Source organism: Rattus rattus, chromosome 8, assembly GCF_011064425.1.
Source record: "Rattus rattus isolate New Zealand chromosome 8, Rrattus_CSIRO_v1, whole genome shotgun sequence".
NCBI lineage: Eukaryota > Metazoa > Chordata > Mammalia > Rodentia > Muridae > Rattus > Rattus rattus.
In genome coordinates this window covers 106,397,415-106,414,054 of record NC_046161.1, presented here as the reverse complement: position 1 = coordinate 106,414,054, position 16,640 = coordinate 106,397,415, and positions in this window count along the sequence as shown.

Below are 16,640 nucleotides of genomic sequence, written 5' to 3'. Positions count from 1 at the left end.
CCCTCTAGGATGGTGCCTCTTACACTGGAAGTGGGTCTCCCTCCTTAGTTAAATCTTTCTGGAAACACCCTCCTAGACTTATTCAGAGGTGTGTTTCCACAGTGTTGCTAAAATCCTATCCTGTTGATGACCAAGATTACTATCAGTCACTTCCCATCAGATGGTGTTTTATTGGGTGGCAGCTGTGTGTTGAATGTGTCTGGTATCTACTGGTCGCTGAATATTTTAAGTGCAAGGAATTAGGTACAATGTTCTATCTAGCAGATTCAGAATTCTTAAATCAAAAAAAAAAAGAGTCAAAGCACGAAAGAAGTCATAGAGATTTGGGTTCAATAAACACTTTGAGTAGCCTTTATATCCTGAAAGTCCAGGGGTCAGATCAAGTCCCTACCCTGAGCAATGGCTGCCTTACAATAGAACAACACACCACCATTGCTGGAGGTGAAAACAGGAAGGAAATTAAGGTGCATAGTAGGTGTTTGAAATATGTTAGTGCCTTATTAATCCAATTTCACAAAATGAAGGGTCATAATACAGATGGTAAAACCCAAGGCCCTCAGGAAAAAATCTATTGTCCAAGCTTACCTGATGGTAACCGCTGGGACCCTGATCTTTCACTTTCTCAATTAGAAAGAATCCAAGGAAGGAGAAAGAGAAATAAGGGAAGGAGGGGGAGGGGAAGAAGAGAAATGACATAGAAGAGACCTTAGGTCTTTTAGACCCAAGTTAGTCCCCTCAGTCCCTCTTTTTCAGTATCCACATGACATTTCCATGCTGGTTTTTGAGCAGAGCTTAGTGGACAATGACATGTGGACGTTTTACTCTTAGCACCTGGGGGTAGGAGAGGTATTACTCAGTAAGGGCTGGACACAGAACAGACGTAAGCAGCACAGCATTTGTCAGTTGTGAGAAGGTTGAGGATGTTACCAGCTACGGCACTGCAGACCTGGTAGGGGACTCATCAATCAGGGCAGACAGGCAGCAGCTGTAAATAACAGCCATAAAAACACCAATGGGTCCTATATTAGTTACCTTCCTGTCACGGTAATAAAATATCCCGAGCAGAGCAACCTACAGAAGGAAGGGTGTATGTGGGCTTGAGATTCCAACTACATAGATTCCATAGCAGGGGAGACATGGTGACAAGAGCAGGAAGCTCATCACATTTATCCACACCCTAGAAGCAGACAGCAAGCACAGAAAATAGGGCCAGGATATAAAACCTCAAAGCCTGCTCCTAGTGACATGCTTTCTGTCACTTCCTAAAGGGGACACACAATCTTCCCTACAGCCACCAACACCACCAGTAGGGATCAAGTGTTCTTGTACATAACCCTGAGGGTGGGACCCCAGTGGCCATTATTCAAAACACCACAGGTTCCAATTGGACATCACACTGTCTTCTCACTGAGCTCACACTGGAAGAAAGACCTTTTCCTTTGAATGCAACATGTGGAGGTTAGGGCTAGGAACCTTTTGTGAGTCCATTTGTTAAAGGGAAAAATAAAATAAAATGCAGTTTTCTCTGCTGGCAAAAGTAACATTCAAGGTACTCTGAAAGTTCTCCTTGGAAGTTAAATAACTTGGGCTGAGGCAAAACAATGAGTCAATAGAAAGTAAATCATGATCAGATGGATTAAATTTTCCTCAAAAAAAATGGTTTTCTGAAGGGCAGAGTGTTTCGAAGAGTTGGTTTCCGGTGGGTTTTATATTAACAGTCATCATTTTTCCATGCTTAAGACTTATCCAGCTTTTTGTTATGGAAATTGGGGATGTGCTTCCAGCCACATCAGTGTCCTTTGACTATGAGATTAGCTAAAAGAGCAGTAGAAACCAGAGTTAAAATAGAGGCCTTGGCATTCTTTTAAGTACAGGGCAAAAAGCAATGTACAGTGAGGAACCCGCACTGCATCCTACATTTCTAAGCTTAGTGCCCGGAAGGAAGCATTGTTTGGCTGTCTCTGCCTTCTGGATGGGTGTTTAAGGGAATGTACAGACTGTATACTGTTAGAATTAAAATGTCAGGGCTGGGAATGTTTGGGGAAGTGAAAGAGAGGCTCGGTGCTAAGGAATGACGCAGCCGGTCTAACCAAGAGGAAGCACAAGGCTCTGGGAAACACCAAGAGGCTGGTCTCAGCAGGCTCTGACTGGCTCCTACTGCTCCTGAGGGTAGAAGACAAAAGATACAGTTGTCTTTTAGCACCATCAACTTTACAACATTTGGGAGACAGTTGTACTTTTATACCTACTCTCTAGCATCCAAAGCATCTAACAGACTGAATTGTGGGTAAGAGCAGAGATCTAATTTCATCCCTGTTTCAGTATTAAAATATCCAGATCAACAGCAATTTGGGAGAGAAAGGATTTATCTGGTGTTGCAACTCCAGATTGACATTCATTATTGCGAGAAAGGCAAGGCTTGAAGCATCATGTCCACAGTGAAGGGTAGAGAGAGAATAAACAGGATAGTCAACTGCTTGCTAACTTTCTTTACTTCTAAACAGTTCAGGACCCAGCTTAAGCAATGGTGATCTATGGTGGGCTAGCTCTTCCCACATCGATTAATAATCAAGACAATCCTATACAAGATGCCCATTGGCTGACCTACTCTAAACTTTCTTCATTACTCTTATCAGATGATTCTAAGTTATGTCAAGTTAACAGTTCAAAATGTCTCCGTGTAAAGGTGTAAAGGAATCCGTGTAAAGGTGGATGTTGGCTAAGATACATAAACCTAAACATCAGTGGGAGGGGGAGCTCTGCTCTCTCTCTCTCTCTCTCTCTCTCTCTCTCTCTCTCTCTCTCTCTCTCTCTCTCTCCCCCCCTAGCTTGCATCCATCTAAGCATATATGAACAGGAAATACTAGAACCCTGATAACAGACAATTTGCTCAGCTAACCCCAACACACCCACACAGACTCAGCTAGTCTAACCCAAACTAAAAGGAGCAGCTTAATACAGTGCGATTCACCACAGCTCCGAATAATCCTGTTGTCACACTGATACCCAATGACCCATCACCATAAGGCTTTGACCACAGAGGGTGGACGAGTCTTGGGAATGGAGGCAGCATCCCATAGCCACCTGTCCACACACCTACGAGATCCATGAAAAGCAGATAAAGGAAGGGAAGGAGTGACACAAACAGGAACTGAGGATGCTGAATATGGGAAGTGTGTATTAGCATTCTGTCTAAGCTTGACACCCACAGTTACCTGGCAACAGTCAGGTATGCATGACACTGTAAAAGGGGATGATTGCCCACTCCTCACTCTCTTGCTCCTTGTTCTCTTGCTCTTCCCCTCTTCCCCTTCGTCCCTTCTCTCCCCATTTCCCTCCCCGGTTCCCTGCATATGCTCATGGCCAGCCTCTACTCCTCTCCTCTTCTACTCTTCTTCTCTCATTAAACCTTTCCACATGGAACCATGTTGGCCTGGTGTGGTTTGTCTGGATGTGAGCTAAGATTTCTACCCCAACAGTGTGGCCTTGTGATGGGGTAGCCACTAAGCTACAAGCTCCTCCCTTCAAGGCTCGGTGCTTCATCTGGTATAATTGGAAAAGGAAAGAATCTTTTTAAATTATTATCATTTTTAGTATTGTTATTTCTGCCATTTATCATGGTTGAGATGCTTGGGTTAAATGTACTCTGTCACCAAGGGTGAACTTGAATTTCTGATATTTCTGCCTCCACCAGCCACCTTATCAGGTCTTCCTAAAACAGAGCTTTTAAAGCCACTACAATCTCATTCTCAAGTCTATCACTGGGTCATTCAAGAATAGGAGCAGTTCTGAGGCTCTCTGAGGATTAGCTGTGCCCTTCCCCCCAATCCTCTTGGCTCTAGGCACACACCAGATCTATCTCCATTTCTTTTGGGGAAATAAGACCCTGTTCTGGTGGTCACCTCCATGGCTAACCAAATGAAAGCAGAGGCATGTCAGATGTGATCCCGGCAAATACCAAAGCAGGAATGAAGAGCAGGGGACAAGGCAGCAAAGACATGAAGTTTGATCACAGGTTAACACTCCAGGCAAACACAGTTCAAGGGTTGCCCTGGCTAAGGGTCATTGTGAAACAACCCTCCCTTATCATTGCTGAAGGTTACAATTAGTTTTCTTGTGCTGTATATGTGTGCACAGCAGGCCTAGACAGCCAGAGAAAGCCTTGGGAAGAGATGTAGGCATTGCCGCTAGGACTGGAGGTTTGTCTCGAGTGAAAGATGGATGGGGTCAAGAGTCAGAGGTCAGGGGTCAGGGTAGGTCTTAAGGCTGAATTACATCTCGTAAGCAGCATTGTCTCTCCTTACTGCTCCATCTCTCATAAAGAAAACATGTAAGTCACAGAGGTAGACAGATGCCCAACACTGAATAGGCATGGATCCTTAAATGGCCACATAGATGAAGACTGCTCCTTAGCTGAGACATGAATTGGGCTTTGCATTGGTAGGAGATAAACAGTCAGGCTAAGCCACAAAACCCAGCTGCTGGTACAGTAGTTAGGCTGCTTTGATGACTGCAGGGAGAAAGTGGGAGCTACACAGACTGCCACCTCCACTCCTAATCTAAGAATCAACAGGAAGCATGATAACCCTGCATCACCACTAGGTTTGTGAAAATCAGTGGACTGGAAGCAACAGAGGCCACGGAGCAATGATAGCATACATCAGGGTGCAGGAGAGCCTCTGCCGTATGGAGAGGAGACCTGGTTCAGAGCACAAAGGGCTCTTGGTCTCTCTGACCTTTGGTTATTTTGTTTGAGCTTTTCTTCAGCAGAGGACCAGGTCCACTATATATTACAGAAGCATTGCCTATTGTTCATCAGACCTACCCAAGGTTACAGAGTAAAGTGCCTCAGGTAGCAGAGACCCGCCCCGGATGTATACCTGAACTCTCACTGGGACAAGGATGCACCCTTGATTCATGCTCCAAAGGGAAGCTGGCTTCATAGTCATGGCCTTGCCATGATAAGAAAGTGATAAGAAAGAAGCCAAGAGCTGTTAAATGGGGAAGAACCAAGGACATCAACTGTGGTGAGGTGGTTTAAATGTGAATGTCCCACACAGGCTCATGTGTTAGAACAGTTGGTCCCCTGCTGGAGGTGCCACTTCAGAAGGCTATGGAACCTTTACAAAGGGGATCCTTGTGGGAAGAAGTGAACCACTGGGGGGCAGGCCTTGAGGGTTGAATAGTTTGACCTTACTTCTTGTCCACTCTCTTCCTGGCAATATGACCAGCCACTGGAAGCTCCTGTCTCAACACGACTTGCTCACCTTGACAGACTGTATCCCCTTGAACTATAAGCCAAAAATAAGTCATTCTTCCAATGAGGTGCTTTTCTTTTGGTGCTGAGTCCCAGCAACAAGAAAACTGACTAACGCCTATGGGCAGGACTTTGTCTCAAACAAAACACAAGCCACCAGGTCTTACAAGAGCACACACTGAACATCTGCTCGTCACTTCCCGAATGGGATATGTCATCTTGTTTGTTGCGCCATCCAGATGGGAAACTGGGGTCTAGGGAAGAGAAGTGCTTTGTATAAGGTCAAGAGGCAGAGAATGAGCCAGCTGTTAGTCAGGGAGAGCATCACGCATTCTGCATCCTCCTCTCGGGCCTCTCCACCACACAGCACACAAAGGTAAGAAACAAGCGCGGGGGATTTGTGGAAGTCAGCAAGCAAACTCATGCATTTATCTTCACTTTCCGAATAGTCATCTAAATACTTACCGAAGTAGCTCAATAAATGGCTAAGTGATCCCATATAGAAAAGTCTCTAAATACTTTCTCCCAATAGAAAGTCTGTGATGCACACAGTAGGCATTTTAAAACATTTTGCCGAAGGTATAGATGAATGTGACTTGTGTGCTTCCATACTCGCCCAAGCACTGACGTTTCTCTTTGTTGGTCCAATCCAATATACAATTAAGGATTGGATTCCATAGTGTTTGCCCCTCCCCTTTGGCTTACCATTCTGTTCCCTTTCCCTCTCCCATGCCCTAGTAACAGAACATCAGTCTTTCCAGAAGTTGTGATCTTTAGGGATCAATTGTTCCTCTTCTGTCATACAATTCCTTCCATGGCAGTCTCTCCCTACTTGATCAACCCTGATAAAAATAACCAGTGTTATGCAAAGCTTTACAATTATGAAGTGGTTCCCCCACAGCCAAGCCACTTGGTTATCACAATATCCTAGAAGAGAGGGTGAGATGGGTATCGCTAACTCCTGTTTCCTGTATGGAGGACATCAAGGCTCAGAGGGCAGAGTGAAGTGCTTAATATAACACACGGAGCAGATGAGCAAAGATTAAAGCCTGCCTCTGTCTCTCAAACACCAGATGCTGCATGTTGTCTCCTGTTGTTTCTGAGACATCTGGAGACCCTCAGCCCACCACCTCCAGTCACTAGGTCTGTCACTCTTGGCTACCAACAGCCACGGCACTGAAAAACAATCAGGTTCGTGGTGGGGAGCCTTCTTGACCTCACTCTCCTAGGCAACCAGACTTTGCAAGGTATGAGAGAAGGCTGATGCTGGCCAGAGAAAGGCTGGTGTGCACAGGACTCTTAAAAAGGTGCTGGCCTTCAGCACTGCCGTCATCCAAATGTTTGCAACCAGCTCTGCGGTTCCTATGAAAAGGGGTTTCATACGAGTTAAGCATAAATCTCCCTGAACTTCCAAGCAGCAAAAACTATATTAACATCATGGAGTATTTTTAAATATCAGCTGACGTGGGAAATAAAAGTGCTAAGCACAAAAATTCAATAATAAAAGCTATCCTCAATATTTATAGCTTATATAATAGCATATGACCATTCTCTTAGTACATATATTACACAACAACAAATATAAGGAGATAATGAACTAAAAAATGTGGACAGAACAAGGAAACCCAAAATCTATATAAAGCAGAATAGCATGTAGCTGGCTCTTTCATGTATGGGTGTGTGTGTTTATGTATGTGTGGTGTATATGTGTACATGTATGTTTGTAGATGTGTGAGTAGGTATGCAAACGTGTATACATATATGTTGAGACTAGAGGTTGATATCAGGTATCTTGCTTAACTGCTCTCTACTTTGATTTGTCTGTCTGTATTTATGTTTGTATAGTGTATACGTGTCTACATGTATGTATGCAGGCATGTGAGTAGGTATGCAAATGTCTATACATATATGTTAAGATTAAAGGTTGATAGCAGAAATTTCCCTTGATTGCTCTCTATTTTGATGTGTGTGTGTGTGTGTGTGTGTTGTATGGTTTATATATGTGTATACATATGTATGCAGGCATGTGAGTTGGTATGCAAATGTGTACACATATATGTCAAGATTAGAGGTTGATAGCAGAAATCTCCCTTAATTGCTCTCTACTTTGATGTGAGTGTGTGTGTGTGTGTGTATGTGTGTGGTGTATATATGTGTACACATATGTATGCAGGCATGTGAGTTGGTATGCAAATGTGTACACATATATGTCAAGATTAGAGGTTGATAGCAGAAATCTCCCTTAATTGCTCTCTACTTTGATGTGAGTGTGTGTGTGTGGATGTGTGTGTGTGTGTGTGTGTGTGTGTGTGTATGGTGTATATATGTGTACACATAAGTATGCAGGCTTGTGAGTAGGTATGCAAATGTGTACACATATATGTTAAGATTACAGGTTGATGGTTGAAATCTCCCTTAATTGCTCTCTACTTTGATGTGTGTGTGTATGTGTGTGTGTGTGTGTGTAAGCTAGAGGTTGACACTGGGTATCTTCTCAATACCTCACCACTCTATATATCAAGGCAGGGTCTTTCATTTTAATGCAGAGCTTGGTAGCCTGGTGATTCAGGCAGCCTCTTGTCCTTGGCTTCATCTCCAGCTGTTATCTCCCACACTTCCTCTCAAATAGGTCACCACACATGTCTAAGGATTTTGTGAGTACTGGGGACCCAAACTCTGGTCCTATTGCTCATGTAACAAGCACATTTTTCTGCTAAGCCATCTCCCTTCCAATTGGTTTTTGGAGACAGGATTCTCAATGAGCCTGAAGTTGACCTATTTGCCTATAGTGTATGGACAGGAAGCCTCAGGGACCCCATTGTCTCTGCTCCCCCAGCTCTGGCATTATAGGCACATGCCACTGTGTGCAGCTTTATCCTGCAGGTCTCAGGGATCAAACTCAGGTCTTCATGCTTGTACGCCAAGCACTTTACCCATAAAGCCGTCTCCCCCACACCCTGATTTAACAATTCTTTCCCCTTCACCACCCAGTTTTGTCAGTAGCAGCACTGTTTTGTCCTGCCTGAAGACTTCCTGTTTAATGGAGAGGGACCCATCACTGAGCATCGAAGTTGCCAGGCAGAGGCGCTGAGTGACTTGCTCACGTGCCACACAGCACTGCCTGACTCCCTCAGGCTCTCTATGGTGGCTAAGCTGTGTCTAGGGAAATCTTGGATTTGTTCTCCCTCGGAGCAGCTTTAGGAAATCCTCAGCATACAATACGGGCTAAGGTATCGTTCAAAGGGGATAGTAGGCTTCCTGGGGTGGCTTTCTTTCTGGAAGGTTAAAGAGTCACTGTAGTCCTGGAGAAAGACACCAGGCCGCAAAGCAGCCGAGTATCCAGGCACACAAGGCTCTGGGGAGCAAGCTCATACTGAGTCCCAGCTTCCTGAAGAGCCCTGACAGCTGGAATCTGGCAGCCAGCTCCTCACAGCCAGAATTCTTCAGCATGAAGCACCAGAGGACCTGGAAGGACCACATAGGAAAGCCAGATCTGTGTCCGCCCACACAGATGCTGCACAGTCTTAGAACTGACTTGTGTTGTGTGATGGTTGGTCTAATGTTTATCTTATTTAACTTGGTTGGGATAAAGGATGCCCAGACGGCTAGTAAGGCAGTGCCCTCGAGAGTCTGTGAGGGTGTGTCCCTCGAGGCCTGCACTTGAATCCAGCATCAGAATGGACCGTCCTCACTGAGATGGGCAGGCATGAGACTTCGAGCGACTGAAGAGAGCAAGAGGACAAGCTAGGGTGACACCCTTTCTTCTTGGTCCTCCCCTGGGTCCTTACAAGCTGGGACTTTAACCATTGTCCCATCTAGGCCTGAATTACAGTGAACTGTGTGAGATCCCCAGCCTATAGATAGCAGACATGAGACTTCGCAGCCTCCAAAGAAGCTGAGCCAGTTCCCAGGATAAACCTTTACACACCTGCTCACTCACTCTAATACAGAGACACGCAGAGAGGGAGGCATGCATACTTAAACGTACACACTCACACACATGTATTATCTGCACACATGAACATGCCCATACACATGCAGTCTTTAACATGATACACTCCCACACAAATATAAACACATATACTCTCAGCACACATATGTACACAAATACACACACACACACACATAGACACACACACACACACACACACACACACCTCTTTCTTTTTCTGTCTCTGTCTCTGTCTCTGTCCCTGTCTCTTTGCTCTTTGTCTCTCTCTCTCTCTCTCTCTCTCTCTCTCTCTCTCTCTCTCTCTCTCTCTCTCTCTCTCTCTCGTGCACACACACACAAACACAGACCAAACAAAAAACAGAACCTCAGGTTACTTCTGCTCTTTTTGGAAAATTCTGACTAAATACGTAAAGCCTGAGGGAAAATCAACCAATCCTATTGGAAACTCAGAAAACATTCTACTTATGGGAGCTGAATTAACCTTGCAAGCACATTCATTATCTTAATTAAAACAATAGGCACGACTTCTATTTATAAACTAAAGGTCCTCTTGAGTTTATGTTCAGAGAATGCTTTTCCTTCTTAGATGCTGGTCTGCAGACCATGGGATGAAGAGCCCATCTTGTCCACATCTCCCATTAGCTGATGGTTAGAATACAGGGATGGACATGCGGCCAACCATGACTAGCACTCCCTGACACTGTGGCAGGCTATGTCTTCCAATGACAGCTATGTCAACCCCTTGATCCACGTGTTCTCTGAGAGCTTTGCAACTAACTTTCCTCACGGGGCCTCGACTAAACCCCCTGCCCTTAAATCTGTGCAGGGTGGGGTGATCCCCTCTTAATTAAGAGAACACAACAGAGGGGACACTGTGACTCACAAGGTTCGATCCCCAAAAGGTAAAAAGGCTCCAGTCTGTCTTCAGCTGTTGCTCCTCTATTCTCATGTGGTGAGGAACACAAACTAGTCCCCAGAGAGAGAGACATCCGGCCTCTGTGAGCTGTGTGGAGAGCTGGCAGAGGGGCCGCTCTCCCTTCCCCAATGTTCTTATTACAGCCACTAATTAACTTCAGCCCATGAGGAGCCCTGGCTAACTACCCAGCCAGGGCCTTCCTGAATTCCTCATCTGCAGGGACTGTGCATGCTTTTGAGCTGGACTGCTCTAAGCTTTGTGGTGATTTGCTGTAGCGAATCATAGTCCTTGAGGAGCCTTGGGATGGACAGTATCTACTCCATCCCCCAGTCCTCATGGTCACTGCAATACGCATTCCCTGGAGACTTGCTGAGCTTTGATGAAGAGAAGCAAGTGCTAGATTTGTGCGTAACATAAAGGGCACATGATACCTGGCATTTGTTGGTAGGAGACTCTTCACACAGGAGGTGACAGAGCAAGGGTATTTCAAGACTGAATAGGTATGTCTCGAGGACAGGAGGAATGGCAGATAGAAACAATGTGAGTATGAGGTGCAGAGCAAGAGAGCAACACAGTGAGCACATCAGTCAAGGCTCCAGAGAAACAGCATTGCTGAAGAAGAATGCATTGCAAAGGGATCAACTAGATTGGCTTATGTGGTAAGGCTGAGTAGCCCCACAATGGCTGGCTCTACTCTCAAGGGGCTAAGAAATCAATAGCTTCTCAGTGCACAAGGCCCGATACCTCTCAAGTCCCAGTCTTGTGCTGGAGGATTACTGGAGAACTATTCCTCTTCAGTGCAGGTTAGAAGGCCGAAGAGGTTGAGCTGCCACCTCAGAGAAAGGATGGCAGCCATGAGATAGCTCAGCAGCAAGGATGGGTAGGGAAGGTAGGGGGTAGGGACAAAGCAGCAGCACTCTGCCCTTGTAATCTCTTTATACAGAGTCTGCTAGAAATGCTACCCACTCTGGGGAAGAGTCTTCCCCCTCAGTTAATCCTTCCTCGAAATACCCAGAGATGTGTCTCAGCAAATTCCAGACCAAATCAAGTTGACCACAGTGGAGAAGCACAAGTTGCTCACTATAACTTAATAGAGCATACAAACATTCCAATGGGAAGTGCGTCAGGAGAGCATGAGAGGACTGGACCTCTCATCTGGCCATAGACTACTAGGCATGGCCTCACACTCCTCTGTTCCCAAGAAGGGAGCTCTTCTGGGCCAGCCACCTCCCTTGCCTAGGTCTCCTGAGTCCATGCTTGTACTGAGCACAAAGGACTCTATCCACTGACACTGAGGGGAGAGCAAGCACTCTGAGAGGTGACTCAAGTGTGCACATACTTCCAGAAGCTGACCTAGCCCTTACATGGGATGCTCAGTGCTCTGCTAGAAGCCCAGATCCCCAAGAATTCTTCAAGTTCCTATAGAAATGTCAACATACCAGACATACAGACAGGGACAATAACTCTGACACATGTCACATGTATATCTGTGTGTCTAGTCAAAATATTTATCTTTAAGTCTTAAAACTTCTAATTAAGTTTGGTGAAATGTAGCATAGTTTTCTCACAGATCTTTTGTGTGTGTATGGGGTGTGTGTGTGTGTGTGTGTGTGTGTGTGTGTGTGTGTGTGTGTGTGTGTGTGCTGTGTTTCTATGTATACATGCTGGTGCATGTGAATGTCCATGTATGTGTTTCTGTATATATATGCCAATGCATGTGAGAGTGTGTGTGTTTGTGTGTTTGTGTGCGTGCGTGCGTGCGTGCGTGCGTGCGTGCGTGCGTGCGTGTGTGTGTGTGTGTGTGTGTTCATGTGGTAGCTTAAGTGATAGAATTGTATTCTATATAGCTCTGAAGACTGGAAAGTCCCATATCGAAATGAATGTATGTGGTCAACTCCTGGTGAGGCCCCTCTACTTCCCTTTCTGTTGCTGTGATAAACCCCTCTGATCCAAAGGAACATAGGGAGGAATGGGTTTATCTGGCTTATGCTTGCAGGTCAGAATCTAGCACTGAGGGAAATCAGGGCAGAAACTCAAGGTAGAATGAGACCTCAGACGAATGTGCTTGCTGACTCACTCTCTCATGCTCAGCTATGGGAGAACCCTTGACCCTCTCTTGGGGACCACTACAGTTTGCTAGAGGGACAGGCTCCCCACATTGGAAAGAGTTCTAAGGTGTGCTGTCCACCAAAGGAAGATGGGCATCTGCCTTTTCTTTCAGTCTGAGACTGGGTAGGATAGCAGGAAGAGGGTAATTGCACTCTCTTAACTGCACAGTTCTCAAAATAAATGCAGAACATGACTTACCAACACTTTGCACGGTGGTACATGCCTATTGTCTCAGGAATCGGAAGGTGGAGGCAAAGGGTCAGAAGTTCAAGATCATTGTCAGCTTCATAGTGAGAGCAATTCAAGACTAGCCTGGTATAAATAAAGTCTCAATGAAGAAGGAAGAGAAAGAGGAGGAGGAGAAGGAGCAATTACTTATAAAGATCCCAATCTTTCCTTTTAGACAGAAAATAATCAAATGGCAATTCTGCAAAGATGAATACAGTAATCTCCGATGGTTCTAAATTACAGTGTCAGAAATAAAAGGCTGCAATGTCTACCTATCATCTCACAAGATGTTAGAGAATCCAGGCTTCCTCTCCTGAGGCCCAGCAACATGGCTGAAGGGAAGTGGGACCCTACAGACAAGGGAGCAGCCTGCCCTGTGCTCTCACAGTCTCCAAGTTCCATGTACCTTTTTCCTTTGAGATTCAGGGTAAGAGGCAGCAAGTGCAAGCTTTACCCAGAGATCCTATAAGGATGAACATGGATGCTTCTAATTCTCTGATAATTATTCCCAGTATGGATGCTTCCTATATGCAGGGAGTTTCTGCTCAGGATTGGCACACTGGAGAAGAAGATGCCTTGGGATTGGGCAGAACCTTGAACCAAGCTTTAGCAATGATGTCCTACTTTGCATGGTCCACACAATGCCTCCTTCAACTAAGGAAAGTATTTAAAAATCTCAGTGGATAATTTCCAAATAGATAATAACACACTGGAAAAAATTTGCCCCTGAGTTATTATGATACTTTATTTTCTTCTTTATGCCTGTTCTTCAAGGTCCAATCCCAGGCAGAATTCTCCATGAAATAAATCAGCACTGTAGAATGTTCTTCATCTTTAGACCCTGTCAAAATGGTCAAAGAGGAGAGAACTGGAGCTGACAAGGGGGAATCACAGGTTGCTCCTTGGCTGAGACTAGTGAGAGGACTTACAGCCCTGCAAGGGACCTGGGAAAGGGTGGGTGTGGTGGTTTGAATATGTTTGGCCCACGGGAAATCTCACCATTAGGAGGCGTGGCCTAATGGAGGAAGTGCGGCTTTGTTAGTTGAAGTGTGTCACTGTGGGGATGGGCTTGGACGTCTCTATGTTCAAGCTCTACCCACTGCAAATGAGATTCTCCTCCTAGCTGTCTGCTGAAGAGTCTCCTCCTGACAGTGTCTTCTGATCAATATGTAGAAGTCTCAGTTCCTCAAGCATCATGTCCGTCTTGAGGCTGCCATGCGTCTTGCTATGATGATAACAGACTGAGCCTCCGAAACTGTAAATCAGCCCCAATTAAGTGTTTACCTTTATTTGAGTTGCCTTGGTTGTGTGTCTTCTCACAACAACAGAAACCCTAGTTAACAGTGACCATCTACCTAACCACAAACATCTCTTTCAAGAAAACCAGAGCTTAGACTTTTCCTGGCTGACCTTATCAAGGCAACCCTTTCTCTGAGCAGGTTGAGCAGACAGACACACTCCGGTGCTCCCCAAACTCTGTGTCAGCTCATCGACAGTGAAAATGATATTTAGAGTTCAAGACGAAATACAGTGAACATGGCCGAGTTTATACATCTTTCACCTGCAAAACCCAGTCAGTGGGAGCTAAGGAGAAAAACAACCTCTGAGAATGAGGCCCAGTGATAGAGCCCTCTCAAGCAAGATTCTCAGACAGGCAACCCCAAATACGGGATTAGGTTCTGTGGTTTCAGCCTCAAGAACCCTCCGCCCCTGTCCTTGGAGGATCCATGCTCTATATACTTGGTGGGATCATACACATACCTAAATTATTGATGAGACAATAATCCCCCAAATATCAATAGAATGCCAATCTGTAGAAGTGTGAGCTCACACAGGTTGAACAATGAGTGTGGAGATAAACCAATCAAGCCAGGGTCATTGTTCTCTCCCTGGCAGACTCCAGTCTGGAAAGATGTTAGTATCAAATACAATGCTGGAAGCAGCTGAAAATTTTTGAGAAAGAATTTTTCTATTGTACCAATGTTAAATATTCTGAATGTGATTGTTGTGGTGGCTACTTTATGCCAACTTGACACGAGCTAGCGTCATTGGAGAGAAGGGAGTCTCGGTTGAGAACACGCCTGTGTCAGATAGGACTGTAGGCAAGCTTGTAGGGCATTTTATTAATTGTGATTGGTAAAAGTGGGCCCAGCCCTTTATGGGTGGAGTCATCCCTGGGCTGGTGGTTCCAGGTTCTATAAGAAAGCAGATTGAACAAGTTATAGAGAACAAGCCAGCAAGCTGCACCCTCCATGGCTTCTGCATTAGCTCCTGCCTCCAGGTTCCTGCCCTGATTGAGTTCCTGTTCTGACTTCCTTCAATGATGGACTATGATGTGAAAATGGAAGCCAAGCAAACACTTTCCTCCCCCATGCTGTTTCAATGTGGCAGTAGAGACCTTAGCTAAGATATCTTGCTGTGATTTTAAACTCCTTGGGTGATACATATTAAGGAATAAAAACTTGTGAAACCAGGCTGGAGTTAAGAGCACTTGCTGCTCTTTGAGAGGACTGGAGTTTAGATTTCTAGCACACATATTAGTAAGCTCATGACCACTCGTAACATCTAAGGATCTGATGCCATCTATTTCCTTTATATGTACTAATGTGTACACACACACATGCATACACACATACACACATGCACACACTACATACTATACACATATACACACATGTACAAATACATATGCACGCATGCATACATACATATGCATACATTCATACATACATACATATATACACAGGTGGACATATACATATGCACACATGCATACATGCATACATGTGCACACACATACACACATATACACACACTTCATACACACAATACATACACCCTATTCATTATATATAATGAATAAATTTTTTAAAAGTTCAAGCTACACATTACGTACCCAGCGAGACCTTAAGTTAAACAAACCTCTGCATATGGAAAATATGAGCAGAAGGCAAACACTGACATGAACGCGTGATGGATTGGTTGAAAAAGGAATGCTGTTCTTTTTCTGTAGTTTCTTCACATTTTTTATAACCATGTATCACTTTTATGATGAAAACACCAACTTAAATACAGGCACTGTGTGGCGCCATTGGAACCACCAGAGGCACTTTCTCCAGCTCCCTGCCTTTGAGCCTGAGCCTTTGAGCCTAAGGTCAAGGTTGACACGGCAGAGACAGGGAGTTTAAGCTGTCTGCTACTAAGGTGACGGTCTGTTTCAGGAACTGACCTTTAATGAACACCTGTCAAAGACAGAAGAATCATAGTAGTCCAGGCTGAGGACTCGGCGAATAATTTTGTTTTAGTATCACTCAGGGATTGCCGGGTATAGCCCAGCATTAAGATTTACAGCCACTCTGAGGAGTTGTTTTGAATTTGGCTGATTCTTCACTGACTGAGGTTTCAAGTTCAGATGGTACAAAATAACTGAATTTGGCTTTTGATACAAAAACAATGGAGCCAACCTGAATGTGTAGATTGCAAGCTTGTATCAGAGCAGGCGAGACCCAGGAAAGATGCTAGCCTCAGACAGCCCAGCCCATTCTAGTTGGTTCTCAATGGGATAATGTACCTCCTCATTGCTGGCATCTATTTTCCAAGCCTGGTTCTCTCCTTTTTCTCCTTAACTTTTAAATAAGTCTTTGTGAGAATCATGCACTCTAGTCCTGCTCATCTCCCAAACCCTCATATTTTCCTTTTGTCCTTGCAACCTCCTGTACCAAAGAAAAAAACAAAATCAAACAAAAAATAACAACAAAAAAATAACAAAAAACCCACAGCAACAAAAACAAAGAATAGAAATCAACTCAATGTCGAAGCTGTAGTGTGTCACAGTGTGTCCCCACAGTACATCCCTCTGTCCACACACCTTCACTTGCGAATGTTCATTGCAATGAGTCACTGGTCTGGTTCTCTGGCTTCTGTGACACCATCAATATTGGGTCCCCATCGGAACTTCTCCCTGGTTATCCTGTTGTTGCCCTGTGTCTTGGAGATCCTGCAGCTTTGGAACAGCAGGACTGGCCCTCTCACAAATCCCAACCATTCGCATATGATACAGATTTGGGAGTGGGCCAACTCAGATCTGGCACTGGGTGGCAGTCAAGTTGGTTCGCACATTGCTGTCTCTCCTCTATCCACAACACCAGCATAAGCTCTCCAGTACCGCTCTGGCCAGG